Source organism: Dermacentor andersoni, chromosome 4, assembly GCF_023375885.2.
Source record: "Dermacentor andersoni chromosome 4, qqDerAnde1_hic_scaffold, whole genome shotgun sequence".
NCBI classification, from domain to species: Eukaryota; Metazoa; Arthropoda; class Arachnida; order Ixodida; family Ixodidae; genus Dermacentor; species Dermacentor andersoni.
Window position 1 is genome coordinate 85,261,741 of NC_092817.1, and position 23,009 is coordinate 85,284,749.

A 23,009-nucleotide genomic window follows, 5' to 3' on the forward strand; every position below is an offset into this window, starting at 1 on the left:
GAGGAAGCTATCCTCCGCCCATGGCCTGACACTGCAACTTCAGTGCGTGCAATAAAGTGTTGTTGAAGTTTCTGCAGGACACCAAGCTCGACGAGCGGCTCTAGCAAGGCAACTGTCTATTACATAAGCACTCACCACTTCTCTTATCATCATCACTCATACCAGTACTTTCACTCCCCTTCCCTCTTCCCCAGTGAAGAGTAGCAGACTAGAGCGCACTAGCTCAGGTCGACCTCTCTGTCTTTCCTGTCAATAAATTCTATTCCCGAATAAGTTCCCCCACCATCCTCTTAGGGCCTTTCTGTTACCGATCCACTTTCCTATGCAGAGTAGCATGTATGTGCATGTAGTAGCACCTGCATATACGCCGTAGAATTCTTTATTTCAGTAAAGTGATCTCTCTCTTTCTTTTTTTTATCTGGAAAAGGTGCCTGTTACCGCAAGAATTATTGACATTTCGTGCTCGTCCTGTATTAGTGAGCGTTCGACAGGGAGAGAACGAGACACGTTTATTATACAAAACGACCTGCTCTGCAGCGGAAATTAATTCAAAATTAAGAGAAGCATTGTCAAATATGTCACAGCCAAGATGTTTTCCACCTCAGTTCTACCACAGCTACCCATTCACTGACAAGCACAACGACAAGCATAATCGAAAGCTGATAGATTGGCATGAATGTAAGTTAATATCCCATTCGTAAAAACAACGAAGCGTAGTCAACGCTTTTACGGACAGCAACTGCTTGTCCACGTATTAAACTACATTTTTGAGAGCGTCCGTAATCTTCAACGAAGCATGTTTGATCTGTGTGGGCCCAGTAAGATATGCGACGACACGCCAAACCCCGGCCGGTTGGCATTCGCTTTAATGTGAGAATGCTCGTTGCACCAGATGTTTCAGTTCGTGTTGTACAAAGGCAAATCGTTTTTTTTTCAGCCAGGTGACCAACATGTAGAAAACAACGTAGAAATACACGTGGAATATTTCAGAGTCCTTCCATCGCACACCTTGATGCCAAGGAGTTCAGCTGCCAATATACTCGCAAGCTTTTCGGCATGTGGAGACGGGCTGCTGCAGTGGGGCCGAGTACTCTTTCCGTTGAGTGATTGGCACGCTTCTGCTCGCCTTCCGGCTCGATTTACGTTGCCCCAGTGCTCGTGCCACTCTCAAGCACTCTCTGGCCGACAGTCACCTTCGTGCGAACCACTGGCTCGTGCTAGAAGGAATGGCGAATGGTCGGGCGAAAGCAGGGATAACGTCAGACCGTCAATCGGCGAATTCTTCGTTTCCGACCACAGCTACAGAAATCCCAGGCGCAGAGCGAAGAATCACGCCGACAGTCTGCAAACACGTCAGGCAATAAACTCTCTCCAGGGAAGCGGTGAAGAGAGGCCTCGGAAGAAGTAGAAATACAGGCGCACCGGCTGGCTTCCGCGATTCCTTCCTTTCTTATCGTTTTCGTTTCTTTCATTTTTTGTCCTTCTTCATGAGCTTATGCGTGTTTGTGTTTTTCTAAGGACCTTAGTTCCATTTTTATATTTCTGCTTCCGCGCCCCCATCTCACGTCAGTCGATGCCAGACGCTCGCGTCGCCTAAATGTTTGATTTTTTCGCTGCTTTGATTGCAAACCTATACCACTCCCACTTCCTCATATGCAACTAGTTTATTTTTCCCCGTTTTTTTTGGGAGCTTGGGTGTGTGTCACTACGCATACTTTCTGGGTAGTTTGCCTCAGTTCGCGAGGTTGCCGGTTTGAAATCTTTTTCACAGGCGCGCATGTATCGCCCCACGAACGAGTTGCTTTTAAAGAGTTCTCTTGGCGTCTTAGACGCTAAAAGCCAGCCTTTAAGCTGATATCATTTCATTGTGTTTGCATCCTTTACGACCCTGCCGGTGTCCGCTTGCATCTTTTTTTCAAGCTTTCGCAACGTGTATACCTTGAAAGCGCGTCGGCGACGAGGAACACGCATTGTAAGTCTCAAGAACCTTGTCCGTCTATCGGTAACGATTCCGGCAGCAGCAACATGTAACGTGTGCTGTTAAACGAGATGTATGGGCCCGTTAAAAAAAAAAAAAAAAGAATCTCACGCTAGAAGCGTTCGTAAAAAAAGACCCCTATCGATGCCGATGCTGGACATACAATTACGGAAGGTGGCCTCCGAATGGCAAAGCTGAATTACGAACGAAAAGCTTTGGGGATTCGGCTTCTGGTAATTGCAGAACTGTTCCTTTATTATGATATGACTTAAACAACGATTGCTGACAACAATGAGAAAATTGAACATTGATATCTTCGTTCTCGTGCCCTGTGAAAGAAAAAAAAAGAAAAGAGACTCGAGTAAAACCGTGAAATTTGTACTCGACAAGATTTGGAAATGTGGCCGCCCGAAGACACTTTCGTTTTTTTAATATAAATAGGTAATCAAAATAGGAAAAAAATCGTAATACTTTTACTACGCTTGCTATGTCAATAGCTTACTGAGGTTGCTGCGCTTTGTGAGTTCATGAAAACGAAGGAAAGAAACAACTGCCTCATTTACGAAATTCGCGACGTTTTTTCGTTCGTAAGCGCTGTTGGCCATCCGTCTGTTGCCGTTGCGATCCTTATACCAGGTATTTCAGCGAACACTTTCAACCTTCTTTTTAAAATTGCCTCTGACAGCCCAATTCTAGGCCATGAGCTGGTCTACTGGAACATCACTTGCGCAAGAAATTTGGATGAATGGACTAATTCAGAAAATTCACTAATTAAGCGCTTTTAGCTAATTACCTTATGGCACATAATGCAATTTACAAATTCTGGCCGGTGACCTTGCAAGAATTCATTTGAAACGGATTCTCAAGATGTCACCACTTTCGAGGTATTTACTTCCGAACATTGCGGAAAAATTTGCAGGACGCCCAAGCTTCGCCTTTAAGAGTGGGACGCGACAGATTTCCAAAAGCCCTGACTGCTTGTCACGCTACCCGCCGTGGTTGCTCAGTGGCTATGGTGTTGGGCTGCTAAGCACGAGGTCACGGGATCGAATTCCGGCCACGGCGGCCGCATTTCGATGGGGGCGAAATGCGAAAACACCCGTGTACTTAGATTTAGGTGCACGTTAAAGAACCCCAGGTGGTCGAAATTTCCGGAGTCCCCCACTATGGCGTGCCTCATAATGAGAAAGTGGTTTTGGCACGTAAAACCCCATAATTTAATTTTTTTTTTGCTTGTCACGCTTCCCGGCAAGCGCAGCTTTCTTGCGGACGCGCGAAGCCGAGTGCGACGATGTTGTTGCAAGGAACCGAGCGGGCCACGCCGCTCGTTAAAGGGGTTTGTGTTTGAGTTTCCGCGTGACCGAATTATGTTTCTGGTATGTTCAAATTAAACTACGACGCTATAACGTCCGTAGGTTGTGTTTAGATCGTGCTTTATCATTCTTCTGACGTATTTTACTTTGAGGAATTCAATTAGATCAGTAACGAATCTGCGCCACGCGGCGGGCCTGCGTGGTTGTGGTTCGGTATAATCTTTCGCCAAGCGACGTCCCACGCCGACATCAAATATTTTATTTGCGACACGGGCCCTAAACGCTGTCGCGTTCAAAATACAATGGCGTTCCAGTTACTTTTGTGCTGCAGTGAATAAAACGACGTTTTCTTAAGAAAGTATATGGAACGACAGCGCATTTTTACCGCAAGTTTGATGGCGTATATCTCGTAAATGGTGCCATCCACACAATTCATTTCAACCAACACAATAACCCGAGTGCGGAGCAATGGGAGAGTCGGCTTACCAGCTGCGAGCTCACGGCCCAAAGGCCCTTAGTGCAGCACGCTAGTGAGGTAGCTAGGCTCAGTGGAGTCCTGGAATACGGGCCCAGCGTTGCCGGAAGAGGCTCCAAGTCGCCGGCGCCCAAGAAGACGACGGAGACCTCGGGACGCTAAATCCTTGAACGAACCAAATAAAGTTTCTATCTCTCTCTCTCTCTCAAGTGGATATGCCTTGCAGTTTCATCCGCTAGAATTTGTAAATTACAATTTACGCCATAATTAGTTAAAACGGAATTAGTCAACATTTTATTAATTCGTTGATTATGTATTCTTTTTTCCAGTAATGTCCGCCTCTTCGAGTAGACCGGCTCATGGGCTAGAGTTGTGCTGTGTGCCACGAGCAATCCTAAAAAAACAATGTTGAAAGAGTTTACTGAAACACCCGGTAGGTCTGACAGTGTGAGTGGCTGGCATGTGCTCTTACGCACAGTCTAAGTGTAAAAATGTACATATCTTTAAAGTGAAAAATTATTCTCCTAGTCCTGCCATTTTATAGTGGCGAGCCTATCTCGCCGTTTTCATGGGCCAATCCCGGTGATAGTGCAATCTAAAATTATGTGCCACAGGAGCAACTTAGTATGCACACTGCGTCCAATGGCGGCACGTACCACTGAGTTGTAGTTTGCTTTCAATCCTACATTTTGCCATTCTAAACATTCTGTCTGAGAGATTATAAATATAAACAGCACAACCTATAATTTCTGCATAACCGCTCGCTGCACAACTGTTTCATTATTCATAGATCCGTTCTCTGCAAGTCATGAATGCTTCGCGTTGCGCAGACTTCCACTGGTGTTGAGTCTAGCAAACGTTTTCTTTGAAAATTAGCTTTTTATTCGTTCTTCAACCTAACGTAACACAAAATTCTCGTCCCCTTCCGGACACGCCATGCTGCTCGAGTTGAGAACGTTTTAACTCAAAGGTCAGACGTAGCACGTAAGGGACAGTTGCAGCGTCAAACTTTTTGAGTAAGGAAGGGCGAAATAGGGAACTTTGCTCCAGGTGGTGGCTCATTGATCGAAGTTCAGTTGTAGCGGCTCTTCGTCGGCTTACACGGTGCATCCATTTATTTCCTTGCTGCAGCTGCTCCTCACGTTGCTACTATGTTTTTGAGAAACTTCTTGAGTAATGGCCGCCTGGCCGATTCCTGCGCTCACCTTGCCTCCCCACTTCCCCCCTTTTCCTCCTTCGTCTTTTTCTCTCCCTCTTTCCTAGCCCGTCAGCCATGGGCCTCTGTTATTGACTCAATCAATCAAACCAAAAGTTGCAGCTTGTTCTTCTCAAACAGTTGTAGGTCACGGTGTGCGCCGGTAAGTGGCAGTCGATGTTACATCGCCGTCATCAGTCAAAGTCGTGAGTACGCAGGCCGCAGAATAGGGCGATTGTCGATCACCATGTGCAGTATGCCAGGGTGACCACGTGAATGATGAAGCTGCTTCCTAATCTCAAAATGCCACATTGTAGCCTGTCACGCACCCGCAATAAATGCCTTGCAGATTTGTTTGTGCAGATGAATTTGTTGCTTTCTTCAGCAGCCCGGAGACGCAGTATGAATTAAACAGTATTAAATGCAAGAATGGCGGACAGGCCGCCATTGGAATATGAACCTGGCAACGTTTAACGCTAGAATGTTATCTAGTGAGGCGAGTCTAGCAGTGCTATTGGAGGAATTAGAGGGCAGTAAATGGGATATAATAGGGCTCAGTGAAGTTAAGAGGCCAAAAGAAGCATATACAGTGCTAAAAAGCGGGCACGTCCTGTGCTCCGGGGGTTTAGCGGAGAGACGAGAACTAGGAGTCGGATTCCTGATTAATAAGAATATAGCTGGTAACATACAGCAATTCTATAGCGTTAACGAGAGGGAGGCAGGTCTTGTCGTGAAACTTTATAAGAGGTACAAAATGAAGGTTGTACAGGTCTACGCCCCTACATCCAGTCATGATGACCAGGAAGTCGAAAGCTTCTATGAAGGCGTGGAATCGGCGATGGGTAGAGTGAAAACAAAATACACTGTACTGATGGGCGACTTCAATGCCAAGGTAGGCAAGAAGCAGGCTGGAGACAAGGCAGTGGGGGAATATGGCATACGCACTAGGAATAGCCGGGGAGGGTTATTAGTAGAATTTGCGGAACAGAATAATATGCTGATAATGAATACCTTCTACCGCAAGCGGGATAGCCGAAAGTGGACGTGGAGGAGCCCGAACGGCGAGACTAGAAATGAAATAGACCTCCTACTCTGCGCTAACCCCTGGCTTCATTCAAGATGCGGACGTGCTCAGCAAGGTGCGCTGCAGTGACCATAGGATGGTAAGAACGCGAATTAGCCTAGACCTGAGGAGGGAACGGAAGAAACTGGTATATAAGAAGCCGATCAATGAGTTAGCCGTAAGAGGGAAAATAGAGGAATTTCAGATCAAGCTATAGAACAGGTATTCGGCTTTAACTCAGGAAGAGGACCTTAGTGTTGAAGCAATGAACGACAATCTTGTGGGCATCGTTAAGGAGTGTACAATAGAAGTCGGTGGTAACTCCATTAGACAGGATACCAGTAAGCTATCGCAGGAGACGAAAGATATGATCAAGAAACGAATGTATGAAAGCCTCTAACCCTACAGCTAGAATAGAACTGGCAGAACTTTCGAAGTTAATCAACAAGCGTAAGACAGCTGACACAAGGAAGTATAATATGGATAAAATTGAACATGCTCTCAGGAACGGAGGAAGCCTAAAAGCAGTGAAGAAGAAACTAGGAATTGGCAAGAATCAGATGTGTGCGTTAAGAGACAAAGTCGGCAATATCATTGCTAATATGGATGAGATAGTTCAAGTGGCTGAGGAGTTCTATAGAGATTTATACAGTACCAGTGGCACCCACGATGATAATGGAAGAGAGAATAGTCTAGAGGAATTCGAAATCCCGCAGGTAACGCTGGAAGAAGTAAAGAAAGCCTTGGGAGCTATGCAAAGGGGGAAGGCAGCTGGGGAGGATCAGGTAACAGCAGATTTGTTGAAGGATGGTGGGCAGATTATTCTAGAAAAACTGGCCACCCTGTATACGCAATGCCTCATGACCTCGAGCGTACCGGAATCTTGGAAGAACGCTTACATAATCCTAATCCATAAGAAAAGGGACGCCAAAGACTTGAAAAATTATAGACCGATCAGCTTACTGTCAGTTGCCTACAAACTATTTACTAAGGTAATCGCAAATAGAATCAGGAACACCTTAGACTTCTGTAAAGCAAAGGACCAGGCAGGATTCCGTAAAGGCTACTCAACAATAGACCATATTCACACTATCAATCAGGTGATAGAGAAATGTGCGGAATATAACCAACCCTTATATATAGCTTTCATTGATTACAAGAAAGCATTTGATTCTGTCGAAACCTCAGCAGTTATGGAGGCATTACGGAATCAGGGTGTAGACGAGCCGTGTGTAAAAATACTGAAAGATATCTACAGCGGCTCCACAACCACCGTAGTCCTCCATAAAGAAAGCAACAAAATCCCACTAAAGAAAGGCGTCAGGCAGGGAGATACGATCTCTCCAATGCTATTCACAGCGTGTTTACAGGAGGTATTCAGAGACCTGGATTGAGAAGAATTGAGGATAAGAGTAAATGGAGAATACCTTAGTAACTTGCGCTTCGCTGATGATATTGCCTTGCTTAGTAACTCAGGGGACCAACTGCAATGCATGCTCACTGACCTGGAGAGGCAGAGCAGAAGGGTGGGACTAAAAATTAATCTGCAGAAAACTAAAGTATAGTTTAACAGTCTCGGAAGGGAACAGCAATTTACAATAGGTAGCAAGGCACTGGAAGTGGTAAGGGAATACATCTACTTAGGGCAGGTAGTGACGGAGGATCCAGATCATGAGACGGAAAGAATCAGAAGAATAAGAATGGGCTGGAGTGCGTTCGGCAGGCATTCTCAGATCATGAACAGCAGGTTGCCGTTATCCTTCAAGAGAAAAGTGTATAATAGCTGCGTCTTACCAATACTCACCTACGGGGCAGAAACCTGGAGGCTTACGAAAAGGGTTCTACTTAAATTGAGGACGACGCAACGAGCTATGGAAAGAAGAATGATATGTGTAATGTTAAGGGATAAGAAAAGAGTAGATTAGGGTAGGGAACAAACGCGAGTGAATGACATCTTCGTTGAAATCAAGAACAAGAAATGGGCATGGGCAGGACATGTAATGAGGAGGGAAGATAACCGATGGTCATTAAGGGTTACGGACTGGATTCCAAGGGAAGGGAAGCGTAGCAGGGGGCGGCAGAAAGTTAGGTGGGCGGATGAGATTAAGAAGTTTGCAGGGACGACATGGCCACAATTAGTACATGACCGGGGTAGTTGGAAAAGTATGGGAGAGGCCTTTGCCCTGCACTGGGCGTAACCAGGCTGATGATGATGATGATGATGATGATGATGATGAAATGCAAGAATATGTAGAAGCAACTTTGGTTCGAAGCTATGAGCATTCGTTCATTTAGTAATATAGAAGTGCTTAGATATTAGCGAAAGAATAAATATAACAGTTGTGGGTCTTGTTTCACTAAACAGAAGAGAAAACACTTTGACACCGAAAGGGGTTGCTGGCCGAAATTGGAGAATATGGAAGAGTCATTGGAATGATATGCATCAAAGTATGTTGGCAAATGTTGACAAAGAAATTAGCAAATCGACCTGATTTACTTGTCATCGCGTTAGTAGCAAAGATGCATAATTAATGTTCAGTAATTAAGTACGTATATAACACAGATCAGAAAGAAGATTGGATCAAGATCCAATCTTCTTTCTCCAATCCTTCTTCTTTCTCAAGATCTTCTCAAGATCCAATCATCTTACAGTACCAACGCTAGCTATATGCAAAAAAAATTGCCACTTGCACACACTTCGCTATAGATTCCGACCACCATATAGCAGCTGTGTGTGTTCAGCCTTTACAGAGAAAAAAAAAAAGAAAAATTGACAGTGATTTAGCTCGGCTACGCCAGGATATACGTAGCGAAAGCTAAGGCATAATAGCATGGTTAGCCTTGGTTAATCTTGATTGCAAGCCCAGGTTAGTCTGTTTGTCTAGCTATGTTGCGGCGTTTAGCCAGTCGTTTGGCGCGCTGTTCATCTGTTTCCCGGGCGATTGGTTTCCTCTTCATCTCGTTCCGATGTCGATTCCAGGCCTCTTCCTGGTTATCAGAATTGGCGCCATCCATACTGCCACCTCAACTGTGGTTGCGGCGCACGCGAGCTCTCCTTTTCAATCCTCCGACATGTTATCAGGCATGCGACGCAGCTGGCGAAGCAAGCGGAGGCGAACGTAACGACGAGGAACGCGATGTGATGAGGAACGTGGTGTGACGTCATGGGCCTCCTCGGAGCACGGCCACGGCGAAATCGCAAGTTCGCGGCCAGTGAAGCTTTCGTTTTAAAAAGAGAGAAAACCATGCAATTATCATGCATGGTTTCATGCATGCAATTACCATGCAATATGCCACCTGAGGCCACCACAGCAAGAACTGCCGGACTATTCTTTAATAAAGTTTCTTCTTCTTCGTCTTCTGAAGAACGGCACGTACCCAGCAGCGCATAACCAGGGACCAATGTTGGCGAGAAAGCGCTTTATTGAGGAGCAGCACATACACAGTGCACAAACCCAGTCATCCAAATTGGCTTCAAAGTGGTTCATTAAAGGGCGGAACATACGAAATGTCACGTACTGAGTGACCCAAGTTTGCACGATGGTCGGCTTCGAAGCCGCTACATTTAGGACAGCAGCCCGATGCTCTAGCCGTTAAGCCGTGGGAATAAGTTATTCAAGGGATCACGTGGAGTGAGTGAGTGAATAAACTTTATTGCAGGTCCGGCGAGGACGCGAACTCGTCGCGCACCCGGCTAGTCCCACGTCGGGACCGGCAGGTCTATAGCCCACCGGCCTGGTCGCGGGCACGCCGGACGGCCAGGATTTGCTTTTCTAGAGTGGGGCTACGCGGAAGCGAGTCCCACTCCTCCTTGATGAACTTGGGGTATGTCGACTCGCCCTCCCAGAGCATGTGAGGTAGAGTGGAGGTCTGGCCGCAGGACGGGCAGGCGTCGTCGCGATACAGGTCGGGGTAAGCCTCGTGGAGAGCGTACAGACACTGATATGTGCTGGTCTGTAGAAGCCTAAGCGAAACGGCTTGCGCCCTATTCAACTTGGGGTGAGGGGGTGGGAAGACCCTTCTGGACATGTAGAATTATTTAATAATCTCGTTGTGAGTAGCGGGAGCGTCCCTGTGACCGTAGAGAGGAGGGGAGTCAGTGCTCCTTATAGAGGAAGTGCGGTTGGTGAGGTCACGCGCAGCCTCGTAGGCAGACTCATTGAGGTTCGTGGGAGCACCCTCGACCGATCCTACGTGAGCGGGAAACTCGACTCGAGCCGCTAAGAAGACGAACAGCTTCCTTGGCGATGCAACCCTTCTGAAAAGCCCTAACTGCCGTTTTCGAATCACTATAGATTTCGGATCCACGACCGTCTAGCAGGGTGAGGGCGATGGCGACTTGCTCGGCGACTCCGGGGTCTGAAGTGCGAATCGAGGCGCTATTGGAAATCTTTCCGCTCGAGTCGACCACAACGACGGCAAAGGTCTTCCCGTCACTGTACTCCGCGGCATCGACGAAGCTTGCTCTAATGTCGTGTCGCTTGATCTGTTGGAGGATGGCTGCTGCTCTGGCCTTGCGTCTGCCCTCGTTGTGGACGGGATGGACGTTTCGGGGCACAGGGGCCACTAAGAACTTGTCTCGAATGCACCTAGGGATCGGGGTACTGACAATCGGGAATTCCGCAGGGTGGTAACCCAGCTGTTCGAGGATGCGTTTACCTGCCGCTGTGGTGGTCAGGCGACAGAGTTGCGCGCGTTCTTGGGCTTCGGCAATCTCCTTGGCGGTGTTATGTACCCCCAGCTTCAAGAGATCCTCGGTGTGGGTCTTGATGGGTAGCCCAAGAGCCCTCTTGACTATTTTGCGGATAAGAATGTTGAGCTTGTCGCGCTCCCCTCGGAGCCAGTTGTGCATAGAGATTGTGTACGTGAAGTGGCAGAGTACGAATGCATTGATCAGCCTGAGGCGATTGTTTTCCTTCATGCCTCGATGCCGGTTTGTGATTCTGCGAACGAGGCGGAAAGCGTTGTCCATCTTTGCGATGATGTTGCGGAGAGCAGTACCCGCAGTGCCCAGGACCCGAATAACGTCGACCCTGGGTATCATCCCCCCGTCACAAGTGCGAAGTCTGATGCTGCTTTCGGAGGCTGGCTTCCAATCTTTGGGTCTGCCTCCCTTCTCTTTTCTGTAAAGTAGGAGCTCCGACTTGGCGGGGGAACAACGAAGTCCGGTGGGGCGGAGATACTCCTCGATCAAGTCGATCGCCTCCTGCATGGCTTCTCCGACTCTGCCCTCGCAGCCGCGGGAGCACCATATGGTGATGTCATCGGCATAGATGGTGTGCTTGACGTCCTCGACGCGCGCTAAGCTCTCGGAAAGACCAATCATACAGATGTTAAACAGTGTTGGGGAGATGACGGCGCCCTGAGGAGTGCCCCGCCCTCCGAGGGGCACATCTTCGGAGCGGAAGTCTCCAATGCGAAGCTTGGCCTTCCTGTCAGTTAGAAAAGAGCTGACGTAGCTGTGGAATCTGGAACCGAGACCCAGGTCTGAAATGGTCTTGACGATGAAGGTGTGGAGCACGTTGTGAAAAGCCTTCTCGAGGTCCAGACCGAGGAGAGCCTCGACGTCTCTGGAACGGCCATCCACAATCTGATGCTTGATTAGTTTCATGGCATCCTGCGTTGAGAGTCCGGCGCGGAAGCCGATCATTTTGTACGTGTAAACCTCGTTGTCTTCGAGGTACCCGTTAAGCCTGTTGAGGACGACGCGCTATATGACCTTGCCGACGCAGGAGGTCAGAGAAATCGGCCTCAAGTTTTCTATGTTCGGGGCCTTGCCGGGCTTGGGAATGAGCACCGTGCAGGCCATCTTCCATTCTGCAGTTACAATGCCGCTCTTCCAGGACTCGTTTATCTTGTCGGTTAGAAAGACAATCGACGTGACGTCGAGGTTTCTCAGCATTCTGTTGGTGACTCCATCCGGACCCGGCGCAGATTTGCGGTTGAGCGCTAAGATGGCCTGTCTGCTTGCTTGCCATGCTTGCCGCGTCGGTGGCGTCGGGAGTAGAGAAGCAGAATATATATATATATATATATATAATTCAACAACCACTAGACCACGAACACTTGCCTCATAAGGCTGTATAATGGTACCTTCTTAAAAATTTCTTGCGCGAAGAAGATGCTTAGGAGCAGCCAGGGAGCTGTTCCTACTTGCCAACAGGAGTTGCCTGGTGTGCTGCGTCGCCCCATGATGTTGCACTCCCGTGTAGTTTGAAAACCGTTCGTGGAGTCGCAGTAGTTGGCGTCTGTCTAACCCGGTGCTCATACCCCCTAGTACGGGGGAAATGCAAAGAAATGGGCTGATTATTTCACATTATAGCAATATAGTTTCAATGGTCCTTTGGAATAAATGCTCTTCAAAGGTGAAATCATATGTCGAGATGAAAGCAATAACAGTAGAAATAAGCAACGTTCATTAATTGAAAGTTTGTACACCGTTCCAGGAGTAGTTGTTGTTGGCCATTCAACTGGTGGCTGATACCCATTATAGGGCATTGGCCAAGAATGGGGAGGGGGGATATTCCAACAAACAACCACAAATACACTTTCAGAATTAGTATAGAGTAAGTGCTGTTGAAAGATGAAATTAATGTTAAATTGAAAGCATAATAGTAGAAGAAATTATTAATCAATAACAAATTATCACACAAAGAAGTAGAAAATCCAAATGTACCGCGGCTATCCGGTTGTACTTCATAAGAAACTCATTTACTGTGGAGCACAAATCCATGTGGCTGTATCCCAGAGTAGAGGACTCAAATTAAAAAGTCCAAGCGCAACGCTAAAGCTTGCTATCGCTGTCGATGATTTAGCCTTCCGACGAATCTGTCATTTTATTTTCTCTGATCGTTTACTATCACAGTGAGCAAAATCATATGTGCACAGGAACTCTTTACAAGATTATGAGCACCAGATGGCCACAACAGGCAACAGGACAACCATTAACCCATTAAAAACCAGCGTGACCATATGGTCACGTTAGTCTGCACAGTGTATTTCTATTAATTAAGATTAACAAAACGGCACCAAAATCGCCTTTAACATGCCGTTAAACAGATGAGAGTTCCCTTTATGGATATCAAGTGGCAGCAGGTGTCAGTCGTCTTGTGGGAGCCTCTCACAAAGGTGGGAATAAGTGTTGTTGTGCGAGTAGCGTCGCCATGCATCACTCCAAGGGGTAATGCGTTTTTTTTTTTCACTACTTGTTTAAGCAATAGTCGGATATCCTTATCTCCATATCGCTCTTTGAATATGTGACCTTTGATGAGCATTTGTGAAATATTAATGTTTGATTTATCCATGAACGAGCGTGTTATCTTGCGCTTGCCATATGGTCACGCTGGGCCTTTAGGCTACCTAACTTTTTTTTTTTAAATTGCATTCTCATCTCTTACACGGCTGCTGGCGCGTTCCCACAGTGGTTATTTCTTATTTTATTGTCCGAATAGGTTGATGTTGGAATAAATAGCGAAGATACTCGAAGAAGACGATGATGACGTGTAAATTATTTATATCGACCCGCGAGAGGCTAGCACCTATTCGGATGAAGAGTCGGCCGATGAAGACTCAGGCGGGCTCATTGGCAATCTAATCGGGAGGCAGCTATGAGCCGGCGCTGAAACTGTTTTCTCTGACGGATGCCGCATTGGTGAATCCGACTCGGACGATGACGACCCCGGCAGGCAAGGTGACGGAACATGAGAGGTTTCTTCTGCTGTAGTTGATGCGGCCATTCCTGCAAAATTATCCACTGCTTCTAAGTGGACGAACGGTGATCTCCAGAGAAGCCCTGGCATGTTTCCCTACCCGAACTTTGCTGCTTACAGGGACTTTTCACCTGTTGAGTTGTTCGAAATCTTTTTTTGACGAAGCCGTCGTGGAGCTGCTAGTCGAACAAACAAGAAAGTATGCGTTATTTTTCAATATGCCCGATCCGGAGGTAACCAAATAAGAATTCGGTTTTCTTGGAGTGCTCGTTTTGTCCGGCTATAACCGCTTGCCAGGGAAAAAGTGCTATTGGGACAGCGGCTTGGATATGCGCAACACGATGGCCTACAATGCTATGCGAAGAGATTGCTTCGTACAGATAATGCGATTTTTGCACTGTGCGAAATGCAAGCCTAACGCTTAGTGACAAGTTGGCAAAGTTGCCTCCATTGATGGCACTATTGAAAGCAAGGTTTCGGGAGCACGTTCAACCTGTGCGTCACCTGAGCTATGAAGAAAGTATGATTGAGTATTATGGTCGTCATGGCTGTAAATAGTTTATACGCGGAAAGCCTATCCGCTTCGGGTATAAAGTATGGTGCCTAAATGCCAAGAACGGATACCTTGTAAACTTCAAAGTGTATCAAGCCAAGCAGGGGATCCCGGAACATCTGAAGAATATGAAAAGGACTTCGGAAAAGCAGCGGCGCCACTTCTTCAAATGGTGGATGAACTCGCAGCAGAGACGCACGACCTTCCTTTCTTTTTCTGTTTTGATAATTTATTCACAGGCATGCCGCTACTCAGGCATTTCAAGGCACAGGGCTATGAAGGCACGGGCACAGTGAAGCAGAACCGTGTTCCCAAAGAGTGCCCTATCGCTCGACCACAATTCGTCAAGCTCCAACCTAGCGGGCACGAAGATCGAGCTCATGCTGAGCGACAATGGGATAATTGTTGTCCGCTGGATGGACAATTTTGTAGTAACGATCGTAAGCACCATTCACGGCGTAGAGCCAATGTCATCTGCAGACAACTACTGTTGTGTTCAGAACAAGCAGATCAAGGGCCCGCAAAAAACACTGTTGCTCAGTACAAGTTTCATGGGAGGTACGGACCAGATAGATGCAAATGTAGGCGCCCACAGGACTGTAATCCGTGGCAAAAACTGGTGGTGGCCAATTTTCACTTGACTTTGTGATGTAACTATCAGCAACGCTTGGGCGCTGATTCGTAGCACAGGGTTCAACGTCACGCAGGTGGAATTCCGCAGGCAAGTTGCACAAAGCTACCTGATGCGATGGGACAATAAGCATAGAGGACCTGGTCAACACAGAATCTCAAAGACTGGTGATGTCCTGACTGGTACACGGTATGAACAAGTGGCCCACTTCGTTGCACCAATATCTAATGGCAAGAGGTGGAGGTGTGCATGAGACAATTGCAACAGCGCAGTGCACACACAATGCACAAAGTATGACGTCGACATGTGTATTCCACGATTTAAACCATAACACACTAAATAAGTGCTCGACTATTCGCTATGTATGTTTTTTGTGATGTTTCATGGCTTGAAATAAATGTTTTTCACTTCGCGTATTTTGCTGTAGCGTAAGGGCCCAGTGTGACCATATGGTCGCAGGCTATATTTCAAAAACTAATTAGGCAAGAGTAATAATTTTTTTCATGTGAATTATTAGTATAAAGGTAAGTTATTATATTAGATTGATTTCAAGATAGCAAGAAAAAAAAAAAGAAACCGATCCCTAATGGGTTACGCGATATCGCTAAGGGCCCCGTGTCGCAAAGAAATCCAATGTCAGCATCGGACGTCGCTTGGTGAAAAATAATTCCGAACCACAACCACGCACCCGCCGTAGTTGCTTAGTGGCTATGGTGTTTGGCGCTGCTAAGCACGAAGTCGCGGGATCTAATCCCGGCCACGGTGGCCGCATTTCGATTGGGGCGAAATGCGAAAACACCTGTGTACTTCGGCTTAGGTGCATGTTAAAGAACGCCAGGTGGTCCAAATTTCTGGAGACCCCCAATACGACGTGCGTCATAATAAGATCGTGGTTTTGGCACGTAAAACCCCATAATTGAATTTTGATGGCGATATCAGTTATATGGACACTCCAGGCGCATTCATGCCGTCGCCGTCGCCGTGAGGTTCCGTATGAGGGAAAGCGTGTGAGGGTGAGCCGGCGAGCGTGGTTCAATCTCGCGTGCGCGAGCGAGCAACGCGGCCCGGATGCATGCCCTCCCCTGTGGGGTGCGAGGAAGGGGGGTGAGGTGAGGGAGGAGGGGCGTTCTTCTCCGGCGGCTGCTACGGTGCGTCGATGTCCTCCTAGCCCACCGCTACATACAGGGTGGAGACAACCGCGGCGTCTACTACGGCGTTAACCACGCAAATCGCGGACGCCGACAAATACGCCTTTGGCGCACACCGTCGGGACGCGTTACCGGTGCTCGTGTGTCTTGAAAGCGATCTGCGACGTGGCCGACGTGCGCTCCCACGAGGGCCTCGTCTTCAAAGCGATCTGCGATGTTTGCAGAGTGCGCGTAGTGCCGGTTGCTTCGTATGCACTGTGCTTTCAACGTTTTGTCCGCGTTGAAGATAACGAAACGTCGAAGCATTCTCAGTAATATGAAGTCTTTGCAAAGAGCTATCGCATGTCCCCATGCATGGTGAAGTTCTCATACCATCATAACAACATTATTTTCGAACAGCATCCGGAAGCTTCCGCTAAACGATGCTTGCCCGTGTCCAGTTCATTGCTTATATGCGGCCACCGAATGCACGCAACATGGTGTAAATACGCACGATTATAACGTGCGTTCATGACAAAAAAAAAAAAAAGAAAAGAAGAGGACTGGAGAGAAAAAGGGACAAGAGTGAACAGAACTGCGCCAGTGTCAGCTCGTTATTGTGATGCTTTCAGGGTTAACTAATTTTCCGGCAAGAAGTTTCGACAGCGATATGAAATTCAAAACGCTTTTGAAGTATACCGTGTTTTATGTATATTTTTTAGACAGAATATATTTTTTTCGAATTGCGTGTGAAAACGCTATTGTGCGGCTTCAGGTTGATTAGCTGAAGACTCGGACATCACTTTCACGAGAAAATACAATGCACAGGTTGCTAATTAACAATATTGGCTAACTTACTTTCTAAATATTCAATTATGTCACGAGTTGAAATCGTGAAACTAAACAGCAGTGAAGTCATTCCTGATTATCAGAAATCTCAAAAGTTGTGCCATTTGTGTAATATATATATCTCTAAATTAATGTACGAAATATATATTCTCATCCCTATGAGCTGTTAAAAAAAATCTCTCTCCAGGAGTCCGGACTGTTACTTCAATGCTAGTGCATTTTTATCGCAGTTAAGAACAATTATCTCTAAAAGGATCCTACGATAGCAAATAGTTCCAGTGCCGACATGAGGACCACGCACTTAAGACTCCTGTTTCTGCAGCTCTTTCAGGCACTTGGAGCGGTCTGCGGCGCCGGCTTTTCGCCATGGAAATTCGAGGGAGCCAGCAAGGACAACGAAATGCACATCGCTTGGAAATACACAGGGGTAACATAGGATGCATCGGCTGATCTGCAACCACTACGAGCTTACCTGGCATCGTTGTATTGGAAGGGAAATGGCGATGACAGCACGTGCCCAGCAGTAGCGAGTGATGTGGCTGCATGGCCATATCTCGACATGACCACTGCGCATTGGATTCAGAGTGGCTTCGCGGCCGCATGTCGGCAAGGCCCGTCACGTGATGCCAGGCTATTTAAACAGCTACCGCGCTCTGCTCAACTGGGTTCCAGTGCCGACATGAGGACCACGCACTTAAGACTCCTGTTTCTGCAGGTTGGTGAATTTTACCATTATAGACCAGTTTGCGGAATGTCAGTGTCGGCACTGGAACCCCACACGTCACCTAGGGGGCTTGTTGGGCTCGTGACTGATGTGTGGTGTGCTGTGTGTTCAACATTTTCTTTGATGAAAGCACTTTTACTCATGGCCTGAGATGTTGAGGAAAATCCCGGCCCTTTTTCGGAAAACGCGGAACATGAACTATTAAAGGCAATAGAATGCCTACCAAAACTACTAGAGGGCCAAGAGAAGATACTCGCGGAGCTAGAAGTTTTGAGGTCGCAGCAGAAAACACTGCATGAGAAAATTGAGCAAATGACAAAAAAGTTTGAAGCTCTGACCGATGGCAATGGAAAGGAAGGTTTGCGGGCACACAACACTAATCTGGCTGATACCGTGCGCAATGTATTGGCAAAACAAGACGATATTGAAAACAGTTCGCGTAGAAATAATTTACTTTTCTTTGGTTTGGGTGACACCGAAAAAGAAACATGGAACGAGTCCGAGTACATGGTGATTTCGCTTTGTGCAGACAATCTCGAACTAGAAATCAATCCCTCCGCTATAGAGAGGGCACACAGAATTGGCAGACACGCAGTTAACAAAAAAAGGCCTGTAATTGTGAAGTTCACTGCTTTCAAAGATAAGCAAAGGGTCTTGACCGCTGCCTCTAAGCTTAAGGGAACCAACTTTTCAATAAGCGAAGATAATTCTAAATATGTTCGTCAGGCAAGAAATTCTCTGCTCGCATATGCACGGGAACGGAAAACGAAGTACACGCTTAGGTATAACAAGCTGGTGATGGGAGGAAAAACATATATTTTTAAAGGCTCTAGTGGTTCTGTTCGAGAATGTACGCAATAGCAAATAACAAAGCCTTCTTCCCGATTTACTAGAAATAGACCCGAACAACTTTCTTTTATTGTCGTAAACTGTCGAAGCCTGAAGAATAAAACTAATGATTTTGCAGGCCTTCCATCGATATCAGAGCCTCTGACATTGTTATCGCCACCGAATCCTGGCTAGACCCTGACATTGCGGATTCTGAGGTATTTTCACCAGACTATGCTGCATATAGAAAGGACCGAAATGCGCGGGGAGGGGGGGGGGTGTTTGTTCTAGTTCGGGACACAATTGAAAGTGCACCATTTCTTCCAGCTGACGATACCTCAGAGTTTGTATGGTGCAGGCTATGCTTTTCAGATTGAAACGCCCTTATTGTCGGTTCTTTCTACAGACCACCAAATTTGAACACTGTTGAACTATTTATCAGCCTTTCAAGATCACTCTCAGTCCTGTCATCTGAAACGATAATTCTTGGTGGTGATTTTAACATGCCAGATGTTGAATGGCATGACCTATGTCCTGTACAGAATAATAGGTCATTGCTTCAGTCTGCATTTTGCGAGCTAATAATGACCTATGGGCTCTTCCAGTACGTTGATTTTCCTACTCGTTTTGGATGTACAGACGGAAATGTGTTAGGCTTGGTCTTTAGTAACCAGAAAGATATCATAGACTTCATTGCACTAGTACCAAGAATTAGTGATCATGAAGTAGTTGCAGGCACTATTCGTTGCAGAAAAATAGAATTTACCAAAATGCGGCCGAGAAAGGTATTCTTTTATGAAAGGGGTAATTATGAGGCTATTTCTAATGACTTAAATGATGTCCTGCCTATATTTGCGCATTACAGTTCATTTAGTAGCATCGACAGTCTGTGGGTCATATTCAGGGATAAACTGCTTTCATTGAGCTCAGATTTTGTTCCGTCTAAAGTGGTTTCGACTAAGCGCCGCAAAGATAAACCCCGGATTAATAAGGATTTACGTTCATCAATTCAGAAAAACTCCCGAACTTACAGAATATATTGCAAAACAAAAAAACCCAAGCATGTACAAAAAGCTAAAGGATATCAGCACAAAACTTAAAAGCGAATTAAAGGTTGCGAAGGATGCATATCTACAAGCCTTACCAGATAAACTAAAAACGAATCCCAAAGAGGTCTGGCGGTATATTAAGAGCAACAAGAAGGATGACACTGGCATCCCAGCCATCACGTATGATGGTCACCTAATTAAAGAAGACAAAAGAAAAAAAGTATTTAACAAGTATTTTCATTCAGTTTCTGCAAAGCCATGTAGCATTGCTATTTCTTAACAGCGAGTCGGCCTAGTTGGAACAGAATCATCTTAAAACTTTTGCGCGCAAGCAAACAGGGATGAAGAAAAGGACGAAAAAAGGGCGCCCCTGTTTGTTTGCGCGCAAAAGTTTTAAGATGAAGCTATTTCTTACACACCGACACGATTACCGGAAATGGAAAACATTGCCGTGAGCAAGGAAGGAGTGGAGGCTTTGTTGTTTAATCCAAACCTGCGTTCAGCTGATGGACCCGATGGAATTTCTAATCATGTTTTAAAACACTGTTCGAGACAGATAGGGCCTTTCTTAGTAATATTATTCAACAAGTCACTAGATAATCAAAAGCTGCCCGAAAATTGGAAGACAGCCAACATGACTGCGATATTTAAAGAGGGTGATCGTACACACGTAGGCTATTACAGGCCGATATCTTTAACTTCCGTTTGCTGTAAGACTCTCGAACATGTCCTGTACTCTAATCTGATGAAACATTTTCAAACAAATAACTTTTTCACTTCGGCTCAGCATGGGCTCCGCTCTGGTTTTTCGTGCGTAACACAACTAGCCGAATTCACTCACGACATTGCACTCGTCCTGGACCATGGTGAACAGATAGATGCACTGTTTCTTGATCTGCGGAAAGCATTCGATGTCATCCCCCACAATCTACTTTGCTTAAAATTATCATTCCTAGGCATTCCTGAACATATTCTCGGCCGGATAAAGGATTATTTGCACCTGCGCAAACAGCATCTATCTGGTGCAAGCGGTGGCAGATGACTCTGAATACTGGTAACTGCTACCATGTGCAGTTTACAAAGAAAAAGAAAAAATTCCCCAGTTTCTATTGCGTAAATAATATTGCACTCAGTACCGCTAAGGATGTTAAGTACCTCGGAGTAACGTTTTCTGAAACGCTTGACTGCATGGACTAATCATGTTAACTCAATTAGCGCGAAAGCTTACCGTCTTCTTCACTTTTTCCGACGAAATTTTAAGCATTCTCCCTCATCACTGAAGGCAACCTTGTATTTAACAAACGTCAGGCCTATTCTAGAATATGCATGCGTCATCTGGGACTCATACGCTAAAAACCTCACAGAAAATATAGAACGCGTCCAGAAGCAAGCAGCACGCTTCGTAACAGGAAATCATAATTTTACTATCAGAGGATCCCGAATACAGGAAGGGTTGGGTTGGAAAACTCTTTCTTCACGCAGGAAAATCCCAAGATTGAACTTCCCTTATAATATATATAAGAGTAAACTGGTATCGACAAAACACTGTTCATCAAGGAGCCGCATTACATTTCATCTAGGAGAGACCACGCTAACAAAATTAGAGCTTATCAGTGCCGTACCAATGCGTTTAAGTATTCATTTTTTCCTAACACGATTAACGATTGGAATGAGCTCCCTAATGAAGTGATGGCAGCTTCTAGTTTTGAAAATGCTATTGAGAGCCATATTCTTTGATTGTTCTGTTATTCATCTCTGCACATACGCTACTTTTTTGTTAGTTAGTTACTTTGTTACTCACTTTGTTTTGTACTTTGTTAGTTTGTCTTCCGCTTTTGCGAATTTCAGTGCTTAAACTATGTTGTATTTACTGATGTATTCTTTTGATGTTGCTGAATATGTTTCCTTTGTGACCACCTGTATTTTAACCCCCTACGATAATGCCGTACAGGCGATGTAGGTATACCGAATAAGTAAATAAATAAATAAATAAATAAATAAATAAATAAATAAATAAATAAATAAATACGATTGCAACACTACTGGGTTGAACTTCGTCGATTTCGGCAAGTAAATAGTATTAGATGAATTATTAAGTGAATTACTTTAATAACTACAGGGATATTCTACTTTATCTTTAAGGTAATGTGTACATCTTTATGTATGTCACTTACATGATCAGGCAGAATCGTATTATATTTCACACGTGATCTTCATTAAAATTCAATCGCTACAAGAAGAAAGAAAAAAAGAGAGAGAAAGAAGCGAACAAACACAAAGCCAGTACCCACAACTGCGAAATAGAAACATCGCAGCACACACGCGTAGCCGCTCGCGGCGAGTCCATGCGATCACTGGATTGAGTCATCATTGGCTTAGATTATGCAGACAGCATACAGCACGAGCTTATTTCGCATCTGAACCCCTTTCGATACAACTGCCTCTTTCGCGCAAGAATGCTGTTCTGTAGAACGCGTTGCGACTTGCGCACAATGTCACCGTTTATTGTATGTGTGGAGAGACAGCGTCTACAAAGCGTTCCCTGCTTTCTTTGCCCGAGATAATACTTTGGTTTAGTGAACAAAATTTCTCACTTTGACAGCACTAATAGAAATAAGCGTTCAGGAGGGTGCCTGCGCGGGACCTTAAGTGAACGCCGGTAGCCAAGCAAAGTGAAACGCACTACAATTTCCTTCATTCTAGGTCAACGGCGAGCTTCGATTAGATGACGCCACCATATATGTCCTCTCCACCGGTACTGCGTCGCATTGCTAGGGCATGATGCACTTGCAATAGTTCGCAAAATGCCAACTTCCCCTTCCACAAAAACTCTTGTTTTCTTTCTAAATTACACACTGAAACTTTGCCAGCCAGAAGGTGGCATCGGAAAAAGATTCTCGGTTTCATTTATTGACTGAGGCCACGACATCACGCATGCTTCTCTCTTACCAGAGCCATCCTTTCAAATGTCTAACAACGCGTACGTCACGTGTCGGCGTCTCAGATTCTTCCCTCGTGACAGCTAGGGCTTTGAGACGCTGTATTAGACTGCAATGCCTTCGGAATCGGCCCATATTTTTTTTTTGTCAATAGACCGTGACGTCTCTAAAACGGGCGAAGTCTGCCGACAATGGTATCACATTAAAAAACTCACCTCATCTTTGGCGCACCAAAACAACACGTTTTTTTTCTCTATTTTCGTTCATATATTCTTCAGCCCTAGGATAAAATCCCGCTCCAGCCTACTCGATAAAAATTTTCAGCTTCCCCCTTCTTTATTTCTTGTTTCCCATGTACTGAACAGCTTCCTATCAAAAACGCATTCTGCCGACGTGCGGCTGTTGTAGGGGGGCTGTAAAACGTGACCGCGGGTCTTTGAAACCATCGTTTTCGAAAGTGAAATATATCTCCGAAAGCTAAGCTGGACGAACTTCGAGTGTGGGTAGAACCGGAAAGGACTACGAGAGAAAAGGCGAAGAAATCACTGGTTACAAAAGAAGAGCTGCTTCGAGGCT